This window comes from Microtus oregoni, unplaced genomic scaffold (assembly GCF_018167655.1).
Source record: "Microtus oregoni isolate MIOR12 unplaced genomic scaffold, Mior012 000000F_ref0000247, whole genome shotgun sequence".
Lineage (NCBI taxonomy): Eukaryota > Metazoa > Chordata > Mammalia > Rodentia > Cricetidae > Microtus > Microtus oregoni.
The window spans coordinates 34,289,398-34,313,976 of record NW_024543059.1 but is presented as its reverse complement, the minus strand read 5'-3'; the positions used below and the strand labels follow the sequence as shown (position 1 = coordinate 34,313,976).

The window sequence follows — 24,579 nt, the reverse complement described above, 5'->3', positions numbered from 1 at the left end:
ATCCAAATAGACCAGGATCAAAAAAAGCCAGTACATGCATTAGAGACAAATCTCAGTGCCAGTATCATTGGCTTATCAGTCTGCTCCAATTGTCCTCCATATTAAGAGGGTCCAGTGTGATCCCATGCTCTGTAAGTCCCTGTCCAGCTAGAATTGATGAGCCCCTAAAGGTTCAGGCACACTGTCTCAGTGGGTGGACAAACCCTTAGTGGTGTTGACTATAGCAACAGATCACATCAAATTAAATGGAGAGAAACTCAAAGATTCCACTAAAATCAGGAAAAAGTCAAAACTGTACACTCTCTCCACATCTCTTTAATATGGTGCTTGGTATTCTAGAAATAGCAATAAGAAAACATAAGGGGATCAAGGAGATTCAAATTGGAAAATAGGTCAAACTTTTGTTATTTGCAGATGATATGATAGTGTACATAAGTGACCCCCCCAAAAAAACTATACCAGAGAAATGCTACAGCAATAAATACCTTCAGTGATGTGGCATGATACAAGATCAATGTAAAAAAAAAAATAAAACAAAACAGTGATCTTCCTATACACAAAGGATAAAGAAGCAGTGAGGGGAAACAGAGAAATATCACCTTTCAAGATAGCCACAAATAGCAAAAAGAGTCTTCGGGTAACATTAATCAAGGATGTAAAAGATCGATTTGAGAAGGACTTTAAAGCTTTGAAGAAAGAAATTGAAGAGGATACCAGGAAATGGAAGGAACCCCCATGCTCATGGATTCAAAACATGATAAACAAAACAATGCTATACAATAAAGGAACTTCCAGTGGCATTACCATCCCTGACGTCAAACTCTATCACAGAACTAAAGTAATGAAAACAGGTTGGTATTTAAATAAAAAACAGAGACAGTGACTAATGGAATAGAATCAAATCCCGGATATTAATCCACAAACCTATGAACACCTGATTGTTAACAAGGAAGCCAAAATTATACAAACTGAGAATCTTTTGTAAAGCAAATGTCATTAAGACAAAAACGCAACCTACTGAATGGGAGAAGATCTTCACCAACCCCACATCAGACACAGGTCTGATCTCCAAAATATATAAATAATTCAGGAAACTGAACATTAAAATTCTAAATACCTCAATTAACAAATGGGGTTTAAACTGAACAGAGAATTCTCAACAGAAGAATTTCAAATGACCAAAAATACTTAAGTTCGTGTTCAGTTTCCTTAGTGATCAGGGAAATGCAAATAAAAACAATTTGAGATACCATCTTCCACCTGTAGAATGGCTAAAATCAAAAACACCATTGTTAACATATGATAGAGAGGATGTGAATTAAAAGAAACACTCATCTATTGCTTGTGGGGATGCAAACTTGTACAACCACTTTGGAGATCAGTGTAGCGGTTTCTCAGAAAATTGGGAATATACCTACCTCAGTTCCAGAAATACCACTCGTGGGAATATACCCAAGATGCCCAATCATACTATAAAAGCATTTGTTCTACTATGTTTATAGCAGCATTATTTGTACTAGTCAAAACCCAGAAACACTATCCTGAGTGAGGTAACCCAGACCCAAAAAGATGAATATGGGATGTACTCACTCATAATTGGTTTCTAGCCATAAATAAGGGTCACAGACTCTACAATTGGTGATCCTAAAGAAACTAAGTAAGAACGTGAACCATCAGAAAAACATATAGTTATCCTCTTGGCTATGGGAAGTAGACAAAATTGCCGGGGAGAAAATTGGGATCTTGGGGGTGGGGTGGGATGGGGGTAAGAGGAGATGGCGAGAGAAAAGGGAGAAGGGGAGGATGGGGGGGATCTTGGGGAAAAGGAGGATTGGGATAAAGGAAGTTTGGATAGGGGAGCACAAAATCACAATTCTTTGTTAAGGGAGCCACCATAGGGTTGGCAAGAGACTTGATCCTAGAGTGGCTCCCAGATGCCCAAGCCGAGATCCCCAGATAGTTCCTTGGGCAGTTGAGGATAGGGAACCTGAAATGACCCTATCCTAGAGCAATACTTGCATATCATCATAGAACCTTCATCTGGTGATGGATGGAGATAGAGACAGAGACCCACACTGGAGCACTGGACTGAGCTCCCAAGGTCCCAATGAGGAGCAGAAGAAGGGAGAACGTGAGCAAAGAAGTCGGGACCACGAGGGGTGCACCCACCCAGTGAGACAGTGGAGCTGATCTATTGGGAGCTCACCAAGGCCAGCTGGACTGTGACTGAAAAAGCATGGGATAAAACCGGACTCTCTGAACATGGTGAACAATCAGGGCTGATGAGAAGCCAAGGACAATGGCCCGGGGTTTTGATCCTACATAATGTGCTGGCTTTGTGGGAGCCTAGCCAGTTTGGATGTTCACCTTCCTAGATGTGGACGGAGGGGGGAGGACCTAGAACTTACCACAGGGCAGGGAACCCTGACTGCTCTTTGGACTGGAGAGGGAGAGGGAGAGGAGTGGGGGGGGAGAAGGGTGGGAGGAGGGGGAGAATGGTGGGAGTAGGGGGGGGAAATGGGAGGCTGGGAGGAGGTGGAAATTTTTTTCTACTTTTCTTAATAAAAAAAAAGAAGATAGAGGTAAAAAAAAAAGAAAATGATGAAAAATTAAGCAGGAGCTGAAAATATTAAGAGATATAGCAGTATCACTTTCACAGAATTAGGAAAGTTTGTTTATCTCCTCTTATCAGAAAAGCACTCCTCTTCCTACACAAGGGTGGGTTTAGAACAGTCAATGGTGTAGAGACCTCTTGGAGTACTGCAAACACTCAGATTTAGTAGTATGTCTCTTCAGCAAGCTAGTTTCAGAGAAGGTACAAACTGAGGAAAGATAGCATAAATGTTATTAGCAATAGAGCAAAGTTATGTGCAGGAAAAATAAAAACTTAGGTGCCCTGAGATCATTTGAACAACTCAACGAATTAAAAGCAACCAGGACATAGTTTGTCTTCAAATGGAGACTATCTGTTGTGGAAACCAAACATGCAGAAAAATTGTTGGGCCAGAGATGAGAGATATCTGACCCAACAAATTCCCACCTCTTTTCATTTGCTTAATGGTGAGGGACTTCGTAGAAAAAGAAATCAGCAATTAAATTTTGAAATAGCAGCATATGCCCAAGTTAATTCAACTGGAAAGAATGCCTGGAATACACAAATTAGAAACTTGGGGGTGGAGGTGGCGTGTGGGTAAGGGGTGATGGGGAGAGAAAAGTGAGAAAAGGAGTACGGGGAGAGCTTGGGGGAATGGGACCATTGGGATAGAGTAAGGGTGGATAAGGGAGCAGGGAAGTATATATCTTAAGTAAGGGAGCCATTTTAAGGTTTCAAGAGACTTGACTCTAGAGGGGTGCCCAGGTGTTCATGGATCTGTCCCCAGCAATATCCTTGGGCATCTGAGGAGAGGGAGCTTGAGAGGGCCCTATCTTATAGCCATATTGATGAGTATCTTTCATATCACCATAGACACTTCATATGGCAAAGGATGAAGCTAGAGACAGAGACCCACATTGGAGCAATGGACTGAGCTCCCAAGGTCCAAATGAGGAGCAGAAGGAGGGAGAACATGATCAAGGAAGTCAGGACCCCTAGGGGTGCACCCACCCACTGAGACAGTGGGGCTGATCTAATGGGAGCTCACCAAGGCCAGCTGGACTGGGACTGATGAAGCATGTGATCAAACTGGACTCTCTGACAGTGGCAGACAAGGAGGGCTGGCTGAGAAGCCAAGGACAATGGCACTGGGTTTTGATCCTACTTTATGTACTGGCTTTGTGGGAGCCTAGTCTGAGTGGATGCTCACCTTCCTAGATCTGGATGGAGGGGAGAGCATCTTGGACTTCCCAAAGGGCAGGGAACATGGACTGATCTTTGGACTGGAGAAGGAGAGGGAGAGGATGTGGGGAGGGGGACGGAAATGGGAGGAGGGGAGAATGTGGACATTTTTAATTAAAAATAAATTTAAAAAAAGAGTTAGATAGAGCAAGCAGTATTGTAAAAAAAAAAAAAAAAAAAAAAAAGAATGCCTGGAAAAAACTTCTGTTCGTGGATAGCAGACTGAAGACTAATATAAATTTAATCAAGACCTGATGAATTGTTTATGATGACATAGTAATCAAACATATTAACGGGAGATACAGAAGCTGAACATTTGCGAGATGAATAGCAAACATGTGACAATACTATTGCAGTAATTAAGTTTGCTTTGAGACCATTTAGAATGAAAGGTAATATTTCTGATTACATTTGAATATCTTCAGATATTGGACTCTTATATAATCAGTTTCTAGCTATGACTTCTCCTTTACATGAAAAAAAATTGTTATAGACGTTATCCCTAACAATGAAATCTAGAAATTGGAGATTGATATAAGATTCAAGAAGAGTTATTTAGATTAATTACTGCTTCTATTGCCTTCTCATTCTTCCACAGCAAAAGATACCAATAACATTGTCTTAGATTTACAAGATTGTTTTTTTTATTTTTTTCTTTCCCTGGGTTCCTCAAAGTTGTCAAATATTTGCATTTAGTGTTTCATCAGTCAATTCAAATATACAATTAGAAGATATAATTGGAATATCTTGATTCATGATATGACAAAAAGTTTTACATTATGCTTGAATTCTGTTTCTCAGGCTACATAAATTATTAGAGATCAATTTCAACAAGTTTATATCATCCAATAAAGGATGATTACTTGTTTGTCCTTATAAAGGAAGTAAGTTTGTTTGAAATATCTTGTCAACTTCAGCTTAATCCTTTCCCTTCAGGGTTAGTAATTTCCCCAGTGAAATAAAAAAAAATAGCTCTGTTTTGAATATTTGGGATATATGTTGTATCCAGAGAAATTAATCATAAGAAATAAGAAATCAAGAGAGAAAGATGACAAAATATGAACTACTTTCAGAAATTATTGTGAGATACACCAAATCCAAGATGGCTTCACGGGACTCACCAATTCCACAGATCTACACATGCTTCTTGAAGGGTATAAGCTAGTATGATTTGATGTAAGGTGTTGTTATAGGACATTGTGAGAAGAATAATGATATTTTGACTTAGGTTGTTCCGTGTTTGGTGATTTTGAGAGAATATTACTTTGTTTGTTCTTAGTATCATGGCAAGCAAGTCTTGCCTCCTAAATCAATTTTGGACTGAGATATATATGAACTTTGAATAATAATCTTGAGATATATATCAGTATTCACTGTGTGTCCTTAATATCTATATAGTTTTTCTTGTAAATTTTTATCTTAATCCTTATCCCTTCCACAAGTATGGAAATGGGTAGGTCAGGACAATAAATGATGGCTCCTCAGAAGTGAAAATGGACTATGGACATATTGCTTGATCAATACCAAAAGGTAGACGATTCCGCAGGTGTAAAGTAAAGAGTAAATGCTTGGGAAAAAAGTAAAAGTGAACATGGGTTGAAAAATAAGAGATTATAATTGTATATAAATTTGTATTGTGACAGAAAATCAGTAGTTAAGTGACTATGCAATTGCCTAGGAGATAATTTACAAGCTAGAGGAGCTTAGGTGGATCAGTTTCAAAAATCAAAATATTTAGAACTTTTTGAGAAACTTACCCTTTGATTTCCCAAGCATCGTCCCTTGGACACAGAAAAATTGAGGTGAAAAACCAAGATCCTTATAACCTGGAATTAGCCCATAGTATTATTTTCATTTGTGGGGGCTCATAAGGGTGAGTTTGTATTTGCACATAATAGGTAGAACGTAGTTCTGCCTGCAATGGTTAGAAGTGAGACAGGACACTCCTATCCACCACAAGAGCTGTTAGATGAGGAAATATTTATAGTACTCTTTGATTATGATCAGCCCGTGCCTAGAGAGAGCAATAGGTAGAAACTGCTAAGAAGAAGAATAGGGAGTTTTCAAGTCCTTTGCTCCTGGTGAGCAATGCTGAGAAGTAGAAACTGGTGGAATAATTAAGCACGATCTAAAAAGCTTGAGGGATTTAGCAATATTACCTTCACAGACGGAGGAAACTCTGTAAATCTCCTCTTATCAAAAAAGCATTCCTCTTCTTACCCAAGGTCTGGTTTAGATCAAGCAATGATGCAGAGACCTGGAGTAGTGTAAACACCCAGATGTGTTGTGTATCTCTCAAGCAAGCTAGTTTCAGGGAAGGAACTTGCTGAGGGGAGAAATTACGAATGTTATTAGCAATTGAGCAAAGATAAGTGCAACACAAATAATAACTTAGTTGCCCTGAGCCCATTCAAACAACTCAAAGAATTAAAAGCAACTCGAGCACAATATGGCCCAAATGCTCCTTTGATGCAAATGCTGCTGAGTTCAGAATTTTAGAAGCCTTACACTTTGGGAAATGGAAACAACTGAACAAAGCATGCCTGTCAAATGGAGACTATCTGTTGTAGAAAACAAACATGAAGAAAGATATTGGGTCACAGATCAGAGAAATCTGACCCAACAAATTCCCTTTTCTTTTAATATGCTTATTGGTGAGTGACTTCATAGAAAAAGAAATCAGCAACTAAATTTTGAAATAGCAGTATATGTCCAAGTTACTTCAATGACAAGAAGGCCTGGAATAAACTTCTGTCTTCTGAAGAGCAGACTGAAGACTAATGTCAAGTAATTCAGGGACCTGATGAATAGTTTCAGGATGCTGCAGTAAACAAACAGATTAATTGGAGACACCGAAACTGGATACTTGAGAGGTAAAGCTAGCCTACAACAATACTATTATAGTATTTAAGTCTGCTTTGAGACCATTTAGAAATAAGAGTAATATTTATGATTTTGTTTGAATATCCTCAGATATTGGACACTCATATAGTCAGTGCCTAGCTATGACTTCTGTTTAACAGGGAAAAAAACAGTTAAAGATGTTTCTCCTGACAAATAAATCCAGAAATTGGAGATTGATATAAGATTTAAAAACTATTAATGAGAGGTAATGGGAGCTTTACATCTTGCATTGCCTTTTGTTTCTTCCATAACAAAATATACCCATAATGTTGTACTATATTTAAAAGATTGTTTTGATACCATCCCCTGAGCTCACTGAAATTGTCAAAAATTTGCAGTTAGTGTTTCATCAGTTGATTTCAAATATCAAGTTAGACAATAGCATTAGAGCATCTTGCTTCAGGTTATGACAAAAAGATTTATGTTATGGCAGAAATCTGTGGTTCAGGCTACATAAAATCTTACATTTCAATTTCCACAGTTTTATATTATGCTTTAATGATGATGACTAGCTCGTCCATATAAAGGAAGTAAGTTTGTTTCTAATATGTTGTCAACTTCAACAGAATCCTTTACTTTTAGAGTTAGTAATTACCCCAGTGAAAGTAGTACAAAGACAGACATCATTTGATCATTTGGGGATATATGGTTATTCCAAAGAAATTAAGCCTCAGAAGTTGGAAATTAAAAGAGAAACATCACAAACTTTGAATGACTTTCAGATATTACTGTGTGATATACCAACAACCACTGTGCCTTCATGACACCCACCTAGTTCCTCTATTTATTTGTGACTGTTGTGATCCTTGAACTATTCGTGGGACATCTGGCAGTGAGAGAATGATTTGCCTCTGTGGCTTTGGCTGATACTTTCAAAATTGTTCCTCATGCAGGAATGCATTTTTCTGCATAAATATAGGGAGATTTATATTTTTATTTATATTTTATTGATATTTATTTATATTTTATTTATATTTTGTTATGTTTTTAGCTTGCCTGGTATTATGGCAAGCTGTTATGCCATGCTATCTGGTGGCAATGAGAAACTCCTTCATACTGTGAGAATACAGTGGAGGAACAGATTCAGAGGTTGTCCAAATGTAGGGGTGGAATAGGAGGCAGAGTAGAGGCTGCAGTCAGGTTGGAAAATAACAAAAGAAAATAATTAATTTTAAAAAAATAACTGATTGTCATACAGGGATGACAGATGGATATTTGATTCAAGTGCTCCTATGGTTTATGAAAACATATTTTATCAATGCATAAAACTTTGAATCTTAAGATTCTCTATTAGTTTTTAGGTTTTTCAAGACATGGTTTCTCTGTTGCTTTGCAGCCTGTCCTGGAACTAGGTCTGTATAGCAGGCCGGACTAAAACTAATGGAGACAAACCTGCCTCTGACTCTTGAGTCCCAAGTGCTGGGATTAAAGGTGTGCACCATCTCCACATGGTGGATATGTTACTTTTGAAAAGATGTCCTGCTTTAGTTCCACAGAAGATGAGAACCTGTGGATTGTTTCAAGGCCAACGTTATTTGAAGGAGCAAGAGCTCCCAGAAGACCTCCAGAAACCCTATAAAAAGTTTCCCAAAAGCATAGAAAGTATTTTGGAGAAAACTACATGCAAATTTCCAAATAACCATATATGTTGATCTTTATTTAAGGTTGGATATTATATAAGGAAATGAAGCATTTACATTGGATTTGATCTTATTTTACTGATAAACATATAAGGTTGATTTTGGTATATGTATTTCTGCTCTTGGTTAAGGTTTTGTCTTTGCTGATCATTTAAATATGTACAGTTAAGAAGATTAATAGATAGTCATTAATAATAATCAAAATCATAATAACATTATTTAGTTTTTATAGATATGCAGAGATATAGTTCAGTTACATAGAAAGTCTTCAACACTTCAAAGACCTAAAGAACATAACATTTAAAAGGTTTTAAGAATTTACAATTTTCTCAAAAGTGAAACATATCTGCTTCTGGCAGGGCAAATTATTTCATTTGTGGGTATTTCATAGGGAGAGTTATGCTTTCTGTCCTGAACAGCATAGATGACTCCCCTGAAATCGTTAGAAGTGAGAGAAGACACTCTGCAGACAGGGGAGCTGATAGATTAAGAAGTATTTATGGTACTGTGATACAATCAGTCTGAGCCTAGTAAGCTATGGAAGAAGCCACAAATACCATAGGGAGGATCTTTAAAATCAATCACTTCTGACTAGGAATTCTGAGAGTCAAAGATGGTGGAAAGCTAGAACAGGTGCTAAAAGGCCTGAGACACTTAGTAATTTCACTTTCACAGAAGTTGAAGTGTCTGAAAATCTTCTGTTATAAAAGAATTACATTTCTAACATAGTGGCTGGTTTAGATCCATCTATGGTGCAGAGATCTCCTGGAGCAAGGCAAACACCCACCTTTTTTTGTGCATTTTTTGTACAAGCTAGTTTCCAGAGAAGCAGTGAGCTGATGTGAAGATGTTCAGGGATTTCCAGTATTTCTAGAATAGAGCAATGAGATGATCAGGGAAATCTCAGACAACGAGACCTGAAACCATTTAAACAAGGCAAAGTATTAAAAGGAACCTAAACTCAGTGTGACCAATGTTCTCCTTTTACACATGCTGCTAGTGTATATGGATTTAAAAGCCATACTCCAAGGACTTGAAATAAACAGCCAAAGCTTGCCTGATAGGTAAAGGCTACCTGACGAGGAAAACTGAGTTTTCAGTACAAAGTCAGTCTACAGCTGTGAGTAATATGGCCCAAGTAGTTCTTGGAATAAATTTCTTTCTTCAGGAGAGCAGACAATGGACTTACCTTAAATAATACAGGGACCTGTTGAGTTGTTCCAGGATTCTATTTCCACGCTGTTGCAGCCATTAATAAGAATATTAAACATCCAGAATGTTGATTTTTATTATTAAACAGCTACCCTACGAGAGTACTAATATAATATATCAACTTACTTTGACATCTTTTAGAAAGAAAGGTGCCATTTCTGATCACATTCAAAATTGTTGCGAAATTTTAACCTCATACACCCAAGGACTAGTTATGGCTGCTGCTTTTCATGAGTATACACGTAAATATATTCTCTCACAACATAGAAATCTGTAAAATGGAAACTGATAGAAGAATTATAAATAGTTAATGAGATCGTGCACCTAGGTTGAGCTCTAGAGACTAGACTAATTACCTTCTCATTAAGGTATGGACCAAATCGTACCTATACAATATTTTAGATTTAATAGATTGATTTTTACCATGCCTTTTGTTCCAAAATATTTTCAAAGATTTTCATGTAGTGTTCCATAGGCCAATTAAAGGACCAAATTGGGAGATATTATTGATAAGTGTTGCCTTATGTAATGGCAAACAGTGTAATATTATGCAATATATGTGTAGTTCATGCAATACAAAATATTCTAAATATTTTCAACAAGTATACATTATCCATTACGGATCTTGTTCGTCCATAAAAAATGAAGTAATTTGCTTACAATTATTGGACAGCTTAATCAGAACCTTTCCCTTATGGGTAGTTCATTTCCCGCAGAAAATACAAAAGCAACCACCTTTCCCAATCAGGACATATATTTCATCCTAAAGAAATTAAGACTCAGTAATTGGAAATTGATATCAATAGTTTGAAATCTTTGAAGGATTATCAGAAATGACTGGTAAATATTCAGTGACTATGCCTATTTTAAAATTGTCTACTGAAAATCTTGAGCAATGCAGTGAGATAATTGGGAGAAGTGACCCAATTACCCCAGGTTTTATATTGAAGCTGCAGATCAAATGTTGACTCAGGTGAGCATTCTCCTTGGCTTCTTGAATACACAATTCCAATAAATAAATAAATACATTAATTAATTAATTAAATGTGAGCTATATTGATGCTGCAGGTCAAGTGTTGACTCAGTTGAGCATTCTCCCTGGCTTCTTGAACATACAATTTTAATAAATAAATAAATGAATGTAAGTTATCCTTCAGTCATGACATAATTCACTGCATCATGCATATTTTATTCTAAATTTTCTAAATGTGAATTCCCACAAGCATTATACCATGCATAGATTTTGGCATGATAGTGTCAAAGAGACTTTTGTCTAAAGCAAATGAAAAGACCATTACAATGGATTATGGAAAGGACAAAACCATGCTATAATATAGGGTCAAGTGCATGTGAGCTCATGTATGTGTATGTGTGTGTGTGATTTTACAGGAAGAAAATGAACCACAATACCTTATTGAAAATTTGGTGTAGTGGATTGACCAGAAGATTACTAGACTAGATAATATTGGAGCTGCTAGTGCTCACCATGTAGTAATGGATTGAGATTACTGAAATTGTGTTTTTGAAACTCTGATGATAATAATGGATACACATCATTGCCACAGTGTGTATAGAGTGTGAGTTTATATGTATGCATTTCTATTTGCAAAAAAAATAGTTTTAATAAGCAGTTGTATTTATTCATACCTTTTGTAGTTCATAAATTTTATTGAATTAGTTGATCACGGTGAGTGCCAGTTATTCCAGGGAAAGGCTGCTTGCTCGTCCCAGCCATCCTGCTCTCTTAGCCCCAAAATAACAAAACAGAAATTATATTAATTAAAATACTTCTTAACACATTTGCTCTCGCCACTTATCAGCTAACTCTCATATCTTGATTTAATGCACTCCTATCCATCTGTATATTGCTACATGGCAGTGGCTTACCGGGAAAGATTCTGCATGTCTGAATCTGGTGGCTCCGTGGCAGCTCTCTCCTCTGCTTTTTTTCTCCCTGCATTCAGTTTTGTTTCCCCTGCCTACCAAAGTTCTGCCCTATCAAAACGCCTAGGCAGTTTTTGATTCATTAACCAATGAAAGCAACATGTAAACAGAAGGCCCTCTTACACCAATATGAATGCATTTTACATAAAAATTATGTAATAATAAGGATATTTTCTAAATAGGAATGTTATTTTAAAACCCAGTCTGAACATGCAAAAATTACAAAATTCTATCTAAAAACGTCACAATAATTGAGCAACAATTTGATGTTTTCATTTGGAAGAACAATATACGTATTATTTTTAAAATTTCCCAATTGTCTGCATGCTTATATTAGTGTTTCACATATGTGTACATGTTTTCACATTGATTTCAGAGTAATAGTCTTAATTAAAGAGTTGAAATATTTAAGGAACTTTTATATGAATTATATATTTAATTTTGTATAAAATTCAATGCAATGCATTTTCTAGATTTTCCCTGTAATCACCAATATCAGTACTCCAGCCTCAGGTCATTTTTGTGTTCTCTCTTTTTAGTGACATCTGACTTCATGGAAAGTATGTGTGTGTGTGTGTGTGTGTGTGTGTGTGTGTGTGTGTGTGTGTGTTTTGATATGGGGCATTCTTCTAGCACATGGGCATAATTTCAATGCTAGCATACATGAGAAAATCTATCATTCCAATTTATCATTTCTATAAATAATTTAAGCCATTCTGATAATATTTTGCATTCATAAAGTTCCTCAGAATACAGTAGAACATTCTCTAGATTTTGTAATGAAGCAATTAAATATAAACACTTACACAATGGAAATTCAATAATAAAAGTGCACATATACATAAATACCAATCAATTACTATTTGTATGTGCTAGTATAATATAATGCAACAGCCTTGAACTGTGCCATATGTGGTATGAAATCAGGCAAGTAAATCTTAGAGATTTCTTCATTCATGCTCCATGTCCTGGGACAACATGATAATGGCAGTATACTGTTTTTTTCACATGTATATATTATAAACAGATCCAGTTGTTCATATTTCCAATTACCAGTTCATGGACAGATCCCTCTATGAGTCTGTTAATTTTCAAACATAAAATAAGAAAATAACATAGGGGTTATTATTTAAAGTAGACTTTGATGTTTTTAAATGTAAGTAACTACTCTATTGTTTCTTTCCTCTGATTGTATTATGGCAATCGTACAGATTCTACAATAGTTGCCTGCCTCCTGAACTAAAACCATAGGATCACTAGAGTATCTGTGGTTTTTATATACTCCACACATACATTAAATAAGAGCAACATACTGAAGTCGCCCATACAATAATTCTAAGAAATAAATAAAATTAGGTTTTACTGTTTATCTTAAAAATAAGATATTTAAATAATTGTTTACAGTATTAGGATCTGGGAGTCAGTCTCTGAAACCATGAATATAGCTATAATTTCTATAAACATCCTAAAATGTTAATGCCAAAACCACAACTAAGAGGAGTACAACATATTGAGGTAAAATGTGTGATTTTCCAGCTACTTCAAATGCCATAAATTGACAAAATTTAGCTCTTCAGAGGTTATTACTTGTTTCATATGCATAGACATGTCTAAATTTTCACACATAGATTCATATATATATATATATATATATATATATATATATATATATTAGACAAAAAGGAAAATTTGCCAAATGCCAAAATCAATCCTATTCCATATTGTTAGGGTGACAGTAGTAAGAGATTAATAAACTTCTTCTGCAACATTTCTGAAAGAACTTATTTTCCAAAAGTGTCATAAATATTTATCTCTAGAACCACAGAAAACATTGACTCCAACTTCCAGAAAAAAAGCATAAAATTAGGGTATTAAAATGCAAAATGATAGAAATCTTAAATGGTCATTAAAATTAAATGAAAGCAAAGAAACAATGAGAAATGCTTAGCATAATGACATCCCTCTATGAAATGTCAAAAAGAAGGAAAACTCTCTACAATTAACACAATTAGGAGAAAACCACTAACAAATGTTGGAGGCTAAGAAAAATGAATTATTTTCTACTGTACAGTAATATCGATAGGTCTTTGTATTGGAAAGTTCAATGTTAAATTGGTTCTATAAAATCACAACAGTGTGTATTCAGTATGGAATACTGGTGTATAAAATCATATCTACACAATAAAATATCATAATTTTGTGGGATACTTACTGCTCCCTGATTCAGTTTTGCACACCCTGTTGAGTTTGGCTCCTCATGCTGTTCTGATCTCTCACATACTAACTCTGCACGGATTTATTGCTCCATTGTTCCGATGTTCTAAACACTCTTACTTTTCTTCATGTTGCATTCTGACATTCGAAAATTTGGAAATGCATTAATGGATCATTGGTAGCCTTTTTCATTGTTAAAGATGACATTGGACATTTACATAAAATGCTAATCATCTACATGTTCAATATAAAAATCCATTTTGATAAACTAATCATACTTTTCCTTGGACAGCAAAGTAGAGGTTACCTGAACTGGCTTTACCCTATAGCCACACTGATGAATATCTTGCATATCACCAAAAACCTCTTCTGGCAATGAATAAAGATAGAGACAGAGCCCACATTGGAGGACTTGGACTGAGATCCCAAGGTCCAAATGTGGAACAGAAGGAGGGAGAACATGAGCAAGGAAGTCAGGATCACGAGGGGTGCACCCATCCACTTAGACTGTGGGACAATCTAATAGGAGCTCACCAAGGCCAGCTGGACTGTGACTGATGAAGAACGTGGTCAATCAAGACTCTCTGAATGTGGCTGAAATGAGGGCTGACTGAGAAGCCAAAGACGATGGCACTGGGTTTTGATTCTACTGCATGTACTGGTTTGTGGGAGCCTACATTATTTGGATGCTCACCTACCGAGACCGTGATGGAGGGAGGACGACGTTGGACTTCCCACAAGGCATGGAAGTCTGATTGCTCTTCGGACTGGAAAGGGTGGGTGAAGGGGGTGAAGGGGAGGAATGGAAATGGGAGGAGGAAAGGAGGTGGAATTTTTTAATAAAAAGAAAAAATTCCGTTTTGATAAATTAATCATACTTTCAATTCCATTACATTTTAAAACAGCAAATTGAAATTTTAAAAAGGAAGATTTTGGTAAGGAATAAATGTGAAATATTCGGAAGAATTAGGGCAACTTTTCATTAATACATATTACATTTCTTGAATCTGCACTGAAGGGATATTCTAGTTAGAGTAGAGAAATATTTTGCTCATACTCCAAATGTTGAACTAGCAGAAAAATTGCCATAAATACTGAATTGCAGCCTTCATTTCTAATAGTGAAAGGGACCGGGTATGGTATTGTTTGTTCAGGATGAGTGACAATTATGACTCCTGAAGTAGACGTTCCAATATTGGCCCTGGTAAAATTATACTCATGGAAGTGACCTCTCCAATACTGATCTTCACCATGATCACCAACTTGGGGTTAGGTAAATCTCTTGTGCTCTATGGTCAGATTATTGTCCAGCAGTCCAAAAGACCAGTTACAGCTGAATATTTTTTCTGGCCGTATGTGCTCTGTTAATTGTCTCTTTTGTTCAGGGATCAGCTGTAAATTTTTGTGCTTATGTCACTTGTACACCTATGTTTAAGCCTGTCTTTTGGGGAGATACTGATGTTTTAGTGTATATCACTGTAAGTATCCTCTCTCCTCCTTGGAATGACTTGACTTATCCGAATAATATTGATGGGACCACTTATATTTTTACTTATATGGATGATAGAAAGCCAATAAGCTTTGGGAATTGTCTTTCTTTATCTGTGGGATTACATCATTGGTTCCAACCTGGTATTAAAATTTGCAGATCTCGGACTCATTTTCCAAGGCTTTCAGCATGGTAAATTAATCAGAACCGGAAGAATTGTAATAATAATTGAAAATAATGAATTATTATATCCTGTATGACCAGATTTTATATATTATTGTTTAAAATATCGGCCATTTATTTGGAAGACTTTTTGGGGCATTTGGCAAAATAATTCAAAATAAATAGATCCTTTGGTGCCCATATTGTCAATTTATTAACACTTGTTCTGAATGGAATGTTATCACTTGTGATTTGCTTAATGTTACCAGGTTGAATTAAGCTGAAAACGGAATTATAATCTTCTGGCAAGGGGAGACGGAGGAATCAGTGATAATCACATTCCTTACTCACAGACGCTACTGCAATTCTGAAGATTGTGGCTGCCTTAAACCTGTTCAGCTTTTAAATGCCTCATTTATTGCAACAGAAGTATTTGCTTCTACTTATAAATTTCCCTTATTTGAAAGTAGTAATGTTACTGCTTGTGTACCACTACCACATGCATTTTTGTTGGAAGAATTAGTTTTACAACTGGAATAAATTTTTATGAATATTAATTGTATTTATGTATTAATTCCACTGTTCAGTTTAATCATGATAATCAATCACTTATGATATTACAACAACATACACATATTTGGCTGCCAGTAATTTGTGCTTTTTTTGGGCTCAAAATCCTCTAAATAATATTGTAGAATTCTTCAAAAAGGTATTGAAAAGATAAAGCACATGTTCGTTATAATAACAGTTTTAATTCTTAATCTTATTGCCATTATTGCTACTACTTCTGTGGCTAGTTTATAGTTTATAGAGACATAGAATTTTCAGAAACAGGGCTGGACATGAGCTGTAGACATAACAGGTGACTCAGAACTTTAATAAGGGGAATAAACACTTACCTGACTGCTAATTTCCCTGGGCTTTTTCTCAAACATATGTCAAGAGGAGTCTGCCGGGTCTGGGCAAATTGAAGTTGTGGTTTCAGATATAAACATGTGTAGCTGAGAGCTAGCATATTCTCAGAGGCTGACTAGGAAGGACCTGCTATGCTGACAATATTTTTTTTTAATGAGAAAAGGGAAAAAAAGTTTCAGCTTACTCCCAGCATCCCATTTCCCTCCCCCTCCTCCCAACCTTCTCCCCTTCCCCCTCTCCTGCCCACCTCCCTCTCCAGTCAAAGAACAGTCAGGGTTCCCTGCCCTGTGGAAAGTCCAAGGTCCTCCCTTCTCCGCCCATGTCTAGTAAGGTGAACATCTAAACTGGGTAGGCTCCCACAAAGTCAGAACATGAAGTAGGATCAAAATCCCGTGCCATTGTCCTTGGCTTCTCATCAGCCCTGATTGTTCGCCATGTTCAGAGAGTCCGGTTTTATCCCATGCTTTTTCAGTCACAGTCCAGCTGGCCTTGGTGAGCTCCCAATAGATCAGCCCCACTGTCTCAGTGGGTGGGTGCACTCCTCGTGACCCTGACTTCCTCGCTCATGTTCTCCCTCCTTCCGCTCCTCATTGGGACCTTGGGAGCTCAGTCCAGTGCTCCAGTGTGGGTCTCTGTCTCTATCTTCATCCATCACCAGATGAAGGTTCTATGGTGATATGCAAGATATTCATCAGTATTGCTATAGGATAGGGTCACTTCAGGTTCCCTATACTCAGCTGCCCAAGGAACTAACTGGGGACATTGCCTTGGCTCCTGGGAGTCACCCTAGGTTCAAGTCTCTTGCCAACCCTAAGGTGGCTCCCTTAACTAAGAATTGTGATTCCATGCTCTACTATCCAACCTTCCTTTATCCCAATCAACCTGTTTCCCCAAGTTCCCCCCATCCTCCCCTTCTCACTTTTCTCTCCCCATCTACCCTTACTCCCATCCCACCCCACCCCAAAGATGCCAATTTTCTCCCCGGCAACTTTGAGATATCATCTTACACCTGTCAGAATGGCTAAAATCAAAAACACCAATGATAGCCTTTGCTGGAGAGGCTGTGGAGGAAGGGTACCCTCATCCATTGCTGGTGGGAATGAAATCTTGTGCAACCACTTTGGAAATCAGTGTTTCGGTTTCTCAGGTAATTCGGGATCAACCTACCCATGGACCCAGCCATACCACTCTTGGGAATATACCCATGAGATGCCCTATCATATGACAAAAGCATTTGTTCAACTATGTTCATAGCAGCATTATTTGTAATAGCCAGAACCTGGAAACAACCTAGATGCCCTTCAATGGAAGAATGGATGAAGAAAGTGTGGAATATCTACACATTAGTGTACTGTACTGCGGTAAAAATCAATGACTTCTCGAATTTGGCATGCAAATGGATGGAAATAGAAAACACTATCCTGAGTGAGGTAACCCAGACCCAAAAAGATGAACATGGGATGTATTCACTCATAATTGTTTTCTAGCCATAAATGAGGGTCACGGAGTCTACAATTGGTGAACCTAAAGAAGCTAAATAAGAAGGTGAACCCAATGAAAAACATATAGTTATCCTCTTGGCTAGGGGAAGTAGACAAAATTGCTCACAATATTATTAGCTCTCCTTGCTGCGGACTGAAGGAGTGTGTGCATTCAAATTTTTCCCTGAACAATGAGGTGTGTGATCTCGATCCAACCAATAGGAACAAAGCCTGTGATTACCTTGGAGATCTGCATCAGAGCTGCTGGCTTATTTCTCCCTCCCATCTCAATGTATCTCCTGACAGAAAAAAAATTAAAGTCAAGTGGATGACAGGAAAAAAATGTAGTTTACCTAGGACCAGAATTTAATTATCAAAAAAAGGAAATCATTGTGACTTAACTAGGATGTGATCACATATCTGACTTCTTGTGTCTGCATCCTACCTATCTACCAGAAAATTTCCATTTCTTCCTGCTGATGGCTGATTGTGATACTATGTTGCTGATTGCAGCTTCCTGGTATCACATTCAGAAATATCATGCCAGAGTCCCTGATCATACTGATGTGGGAATCAGACACTTGAAATTTTCATATTCCCAGGTAACGCAGGCTATTTGCTGACATAGCAATTACCTTAGAGTGGCCTCCAAAGACGCATAAGATCAGTACAACCCGGTTGTTGTTACGCATAGACTTTTAAAGAAAATATTCAATTCGGAAAATACAAAAGTTAAGGCTCAACTAAGAATCACAGATCTGATGGATGAATCAGTGGCATCAGACTCGAGCACATTTCCTGCACTGCAACCAGGAACAGAAGACTCCTCTCACAAATTCTTTGCTTTTCTCATATCTTCTGTATTTTGCAGGTCTCTGCGACACTTTTGTTTTCTCTGGTGTTGTTTAGGGTGAGGCATTGACTAAAGTTCAGCTTTTAGCAGGACTTTAGTCAAAGCCCCACTGGCAAAATCCCTCAATGCAGACCTTTTTATGCCATCTAGGAACCAATAAGGAGAGAGATCTCAAACCAAGGACTGGAAATCAAAGGACAGCAATGAACATGGTGATCTCATCCAGAGCTGATGCGTCATTCCTCCCTGTGTGTTGTGAAATGAAGTAGAGCAAATGACAGGGGAACACAGGATAAAATGTACTTTATGCTGCATTTTGCCTCCGGTTAACATCCTACAAAACTGTCAAAATGTGACAGGTTGTGCAAGCCAGCAGCTGCTTTTGCCTCGAATCTACCTATATACATGAAAGCCTTCATTCCTCTCTGGAGATTTTTGATTGTGAATCTGAGCTGCCAATGTATCTGTCTTCTAATTTGTTGTGATCTGTTTTTGTCTGTTTATATGTGTAGTTTTTATGCAGTCAAATTATAATTACATGCTACATATAATATGATAGAATGAATTATATACAAATATAATATACAACAAGAACCTAATTTTGAAGAAAAAAATATCTTTAAAATCTATATGCTGGTTTAGATTAGCAACACATCCTATGAAATATCCTTTGGTACTTAACTCATTTACAGTGTGGTGTGGGAGTTCCTTATGTTTGTGTGTTTCTTTCATTGTAATGAATAAAGAAACTGCCTTGGCCTTGTTGATGGGACAGAACTTAGGTAGGCAGGGAGTAGACAGAACTGAATTCTCGGAAAAGGGGAAGAGTGAGAGATGCCATGGATCTTCTGCCTGAGACAATGCTGGTTAGAATCTTCATGGTAAGCCACAGTCACGTGGTGATACACTGATTTAATATAAATGGGTTAATCTAATCTGTAAGAGTTAGTTAATAAAAAGTTATAGGTAATGGGGCAGGCAGTGTTGAAATGAATACAGTTTCTGTGTGAATATTTCAGGTGATAGCTGGATGGTCAGCCTGGATGGAACAAATGGGTCCACTCTCCATGCAACAACAGTCAGAAATAAAAGAAAACGCAATAATCTACATAATCCAGTCTCTCTGTGTATTTTCCATCTTGATATGACTTGTTTCTCTTTACTCATTTAATCTATGACTATCTATACTGTGTCTATTTAAAGACTTTGTTTTATTTTTTTTTCAACCAGTGGTTTCTTTTTATAGCAATAACTGTTTTCACCAGAAGCATTTTTTAAATGCTAAGCAGGGATGGCCAAGAATAACTCTGCCATCATGACTGTCAGTTCCACTAAGTCCATCATGGTGACAGCATGTTTACTGCATCTGAGAATGTTGCTCTCAGACCCAGGTCCAGACTTTGGTGTCACCAGGTCTGTATTGCAATTAAGTAAGTTACAGTATCTGATCACAAGCGCCAGTTAAATGCTCTGCAGCCAGACCACCAAAAAGAATCATCGTTAATCCTGCAGCTAGCACGAACCAGGTAGCTTTCTTAACAGAGTCTTGACTTTTTTGCTGCTACTACTGAGTCAAGAAGCTTTCCCTGAAAATAAAATAATGCCTCTGCTTGCTATTTGCAAACAGAGCCCTCCCAAGAAAATATTACCGAAAAGCCATACTTAACTCTGCCCTTTTGTGTCTAGCATTCCTTTTAAAACTTTCTGAGATTTTACGTGGATATAGTTGACCATGTTGATAGTTCATTTTATAACTTCCCTGACATGAAATAATAACTAAAATCTAAATTATTTGCAGTACTATTTGGCCAATTGCTTCCCTTAAAAAAGCTAGCACTTTTATCCTAAACTAACCAATATTCACAAATCTGTTCATTACCACATAACTCACTGGCAAAATTTCGTCAGGCACCCATCAAGGCATCTTCGTCTTGCAGTAGCTGCATGTCTCCTCCCGGAAGCTGTCTACTATCTCTATTTATTTCTTTCAGCCTGGCTTTACTCTATAAAGGTATTTGTTGAAGGCATTTCTTAATTAGCCAATGGCAATAAAACCAACTCACAGCATACATTACCTCTCACTTAGGAGAACATAATAAAAAGAAAAAAAAACTAAGTTTAAAAAATAAGAACTCCAACAAAACTAAACAAAAACATTCAATATCAAAAATAGTATAGGTACAATGACATCAGAAATTGTAATGCCTACAAAGATGGGAAACCCTCCCAAATTCCCACACATGGCATAAAGTTATGGACAAAAATTTCATGCAAAAACAGAAAATATCTGCTTTTACTGTGCAATAATATTTATAGTTTTGAACTTCAAAATATAAGCCAAAAGGCTTTACATATAATCACCCCATTCTTTATACACTTTCTGTTAGTTGTGTATAGATTTGCATATGTGCAAAAATGTAAAATAACTTTCTTACTTCTTGTATTTATTTTGACATTTTCTAATGCTGACATTTTATTGAAACTAGCAGGAAGAATTGTGAAGTAATATAAATACTGCTCTTACACTTGAAATTCTAAACTATATAAAGCAATTGTACATATATATATATATATATATATATATGAAGCTCTTATATATATATATTTATATATATATGCAATACATAAACTTACATAAATATTTGAATGGAACTGAAATATTACAGTGCATTTGTTGAGATATTATGAAAAGTAAACCCATTTATTAATACATTGTTATCAGATGTGCTTCTTGGGCAAGGGCATTTCTATAATTACACACTCAAGTTAAAAGAGCATTTCAAAACATATTTGCACCTTCCTATATGAGGCAAAGCACTTATTTTTGATATTCCTACACACTTATTTTCTCATAGAACAAAAATCCCTCTATTGCTATTAAAAGCCTCACAGGAATTCAATTCATGAGATATGACTGAAATTGAATTTGCATGACATGGCTTAAGTTAGAAGGAACAAAATTTCCCACATTCATGTGCAAAATGGCATCAAAGTGAGGATCAAGAACAATCTTCAGATGTTTTTTTATCAAAGTGGCCCCAAAATGATGCATAAATTGAAGTAACTATGAAGATTATGATTAAGGGCATGGTATGGAAAGAATATCTGACACATATTTAATAGACAAGAAACTGAGACTAAATGATTTCAAAACCACACAGAATTTTTTTCTGTTAGAATCGTATAGAAATAATCTGAATCCTAATCATATATTCTCATACCTAAATATTTGCGCATAGGCAGAATCTTACCAGAAATATTACTTCTGAAACTAGATGGGAAATAACCCAGTGACATGAAGAGAAATCACTCAGGGTAAAACACCAATTAATATAAAATAAAAATAAAATTTTTAAAAATTAAAAATAGGCTTGTGGTGATACAAAAGATTGTGAGGATTTGTGAATTTCATTGTCACCTATTCTGAGAATGTAACAGAATATTCAATGCTAATTAAAAACTAAGTTTTATAAAGGCATGATCTTCTGAAGGATGTGTAGTTGTGATTTATTGTTACCATTGATATCACTGACATGTGCTATATGCAAATGAAAACATAATCCTCTAATTTGCTAGGATGTGCAAAATTGAAATTAATTTTCCCTGAGTCTAACAACATCCATCGCCTAGATCTCAACAATGGAACTCCTTATTTCTCTCACCTACACATGAATTGACAGATTTGGTTTAGGCTGCTCTCCTCTTCATTTAATTACATTTATGTATCAGGGTTGGATCCCTCAGCTTATATCTAGTTTTCTATAGTGTTTGGCTTTTGTAAATCTTAGAAATAATTGTTATCTTAGTATAGAGAGCAACCGTGAGAATGCCTATAGCTATGCCATGAACCTAAGTATTCAGGTAAGATGTGAAAAACTACTACCCACTCTACCTTTAAGATACCCAATCCATTCCCTCTCACCATCTCCCCTTTCCCCCAAACCAAAACCACTCCCGTGCTCCCAACATTTGCCCAGATATCTTGTCTACTTCCAATATCCAGGAGGATAAATATATGTTTTTCTTTGGGTTCACCTTCTTATTTATCTTCTGTAGTATCATGAGTTATAGGCTCAATGTCCTTTCTTTACGAGTAAGTACATACTATCTTCATTTTTTGGGTCTGGGTTACCTCACTCAGTAAAGTGTTTTCTATTTCCATCCATTTGCACGCAAAATTCAGATGTAATTGTTTCTTACTGCTGAGTATAACTCTAAAGTGTGTATGTGCAAAATCATCCTTATCCATTTTTCTATTGAGGGGTACCTAGGTTGTTTCCAGGTTTTGACTGTTACAAATAGTGCTGCTATGAACATAGTTGAACAAGTGCTTTTGTAGTATGATAGAACATCTCTTGGGTATATTCCCAAGAATAGAATTGTGGGATCCTGTGGTGGGTTGACTCCCAGTTTCCTGAAAACCACCACACTGATTTCCAAAGTGATTGAGATGGAGGAAGGGTGGATATAGGAGCAGGGAATAAGATATCTTAACTAAAGGAGCCATTTTAGGTTTGGCAAGAGACTTGGCTCTAGAGGGCTTCCCAGTTGTCCATGGGGATTTCCCCAGGTAGGTCCTTTGGCAGCAGAGGAGAGGGTGCCTGAATTGGCCTTATCCCATAGCCATACTGATGAATATCTTGCATATCACCATAGAACCTTCATCTTGTGACGGATGGGGATAGAGACTGAGACTTAAATTGGAGCACAGGACTGAGTTCCCAAGGCACAAATGAAGAGAAGAAAGAGGGAATACAGGAGAAAGGAAGTCATTACCGCGAGGGGTGTGTCCAACCAAGGGATATTGGAACTAATCTAATGGAAGCTCACCAACGCAAGCTGGACTGGGACTGAATGAGCTTGCGCTTGCGTGTGTGTGTGTGTGTGTGTGTGTGTGTGTGTGTGTGTGTGTGTTTACAGGAAGATAATGAACCACACTAGCTTCCTGAAAGTTTGATGTAGTGGACTGAACAAAAGATTACCAGACTAGATGATATTGTAATTGCTAGTGCTCACCAAGTAGTAATGGATTAAGATTGCTGAAAATTGTGTTTCCTAAACTCTGATAATAAAAATGGATACACAAATTGGTATAATGTGTATAGAATGTGAGTATATATGTATACATTTCTATTTGCAAAAAAATAATTGTAATAGGCAGTTATATTTATTCATACCTTTGTAGCTCATATATTTTTTTTTGATTTAGTTGATCACGTTGAGTGCCAATTGTTCCAGGGAAAGGCTACTTGCTCGTCCTAGCCACCCTGCTTGCTTAGCCCTGAAATAACAAAACAGCTCTAGCCTCTTATTGGCTACCTCTCACATCTTGATTTAATCCATTTCTATCAATCTTAATATTGCTACATGGCAGTGGCTTACTGGGAGAGATGAAGCATATCTGACTCTGGTGGCTCCATGGCAGGCCTCTCCTCTGCTTTTTTCTCCCTGCATTCAGTTAGGTTTTCCCTGCCTACCTATGTTCTGCCCTATCAAAAAACTCAAGCAGTTTTTTATTCATTAACCAATGAAAGCAACAGGTAGAGAGAAGGGCCTCCTACACCAATATTTATGTATTTTACATAAAAAATATGTAGTAATAAGGGTATTTTCTAAAAAGGAATATTTTAAAACTGAGTATGAACATGAAAAATTACAATATTGTATCTAACAATGTCATGATAATTTAACAATTTGATGTTTTCATTTAGAAAAAGCACAATATAAGTATTATTTTTAAATTTCAAAATTGTCTGCATACTTGTTTTAGTGTTTCACTTATGTGTACATGTTTTGACATTAATTTTAGAGTAATAGTCTCAATTAATATTTCTGACACGTTTTAATATATTATTATATGAATATTTAAATTTTGATAAAATCACTACAATGCCTTCTCTAGATTTTCCCTGTAATAACCAATATCAGTA

At 36.7% G+C, this 24,579-nt stretch overlaps 1 long non-coding RNA gene across 1 annotated transcript in view; it reads right to left on the bottom strand.

Moving 5' to 3' along the window:
• LOC121450712 overlaps window positions 1-11,337 on the bottom strand; it is a 34,252-nt gene extending 22,915 nt beyond the window's left edge. The window contains exons 1-5 of the long non-coding RNA XR_005974634.1: window positions 11,239-11,337; window positions 9,718-9,876; window positions 9,569-9,618; window positions 9,167-9,249; window positions 5,995-6,161 (exon numbers count right to left, since the gene is read on the bottom strand). This is a non-coding gene — a long non-coding RNA (uncharacterized LOC121450712). The remainder of the gene's footprint in view (window positions 1-5,994; window positions 6,162-9,166; window positions 9,250-9,568; window positions 9,619-9,717; window positions 9,877-11,238) is intronic.
• Between the last annotated feature and the right edge of the window lie 13,242 nt (window positions 11,338-24,579).